The following is a 1,282-nucleotide window of genomic DNA, read 5'->3' as shown; positions in this document are numbered from 1 at the left end:
TCTAAATGTTTAATATAAATCATAGTATTAAGATTTTTAAAATCTATTTTTTATATTTTGTGCTCCAAATATTATATTAAATATATGATGGAATAAAATCATCTCTATTAAGATGACAAATTCATTTTATGTTCTGTACTTCCAATTAAAGCAAGTCATATACTCATTCCGGAAATGCATAAACAAATAAATTGTATAAACTAATTACTACATCAAAATGGAGAAAATAATAAGAAACATAAATACTTTACTTTCTATAAACTAATTAGATACTTTGTACAATAGGATGAATGAATTATAAATTTTCAAAATAATAGATAGAAACATCACAAATAGAACTATTGCAACACTCATAGTTCCCCACCCGAGACTATTATGATTTTAGAGGGTTTAATAAATTCTCTACAATAATTTGACTTGGACCAATTTTTTATTCATTTATATCTATTGACTTTGTATACCATTTTGTTGTAAAAATAAGAATCTTACCTTATAGATTTATTATGATATGGAAACTCTATGATTAAAATAATGGAAAGAATAACTCTAATTATCATCTTTATATTTTGTTTACATGTAAGTTTTACTAAATATGTTTTATATACTGACTTTGGATGATCCTCCAAACAATTAATAGATCCATTTGAAGGACATGAAAACTAGTTGAAATAATGCGAGATATCCTCTTTTTTATTAGTCAATTTCATAAATTAATAAAACACCTATGGATTTTTTTTTTAACATTCTATACTATTTTAAAATTAGAAAACTCATTTTGTTGAATTAAAATCATTATTTACTCTTCCTGGTATTTTTTATATTAAAATAAATTTTTTAAGCCAATTCCTCGTCAAAATGATTAAAATACTAATTAAAATTTTAAAAATACAAAATAACATAACCTTTTTATTCAGAATAATATATCTAATTATTAAATATATACCACGAAATTATCATTATACAGATTATTTGAAAATTTCCATTAAAATTATTGTTATTCGGCTTACGTTTTCCACAATAAGCTTAAAAAGTTCCAAATATATATATATATATATATATATATATATATATATATATATATATATATATATTATATTTTGAATAATTTTTAAAAATTTAATAAAGTATTATATTTAAAGGATAAAATCGATATTTTGAAAAATAGATAAAAAAGGAAAATTCTCTTTATATATTATTATATATATATATATATATATATATATATATATATATATATATATATATATATATTCCAAAAAGCTGTTTTAAACGTAAATCCAAA

This window comes from Vigna unguiculata, chromosome 8, assembly GCF_037176805.1.
Source record: "Vigna unguiculata cultivar grain cowpea cultivar isolate G323 ecotype 2 chromosome 8, ASM3717680v1, whole genome shotgun sequence".
Taxonomy (NCBI): Eukaryota; Viridiplantae; Streptophyta; class Magnoliopsida; order Fabales; family Fabaceae; genus Vigna; species Vigna unguiculata.
This window is presented reverse-complemented; position numbering follows the sequence as displayed.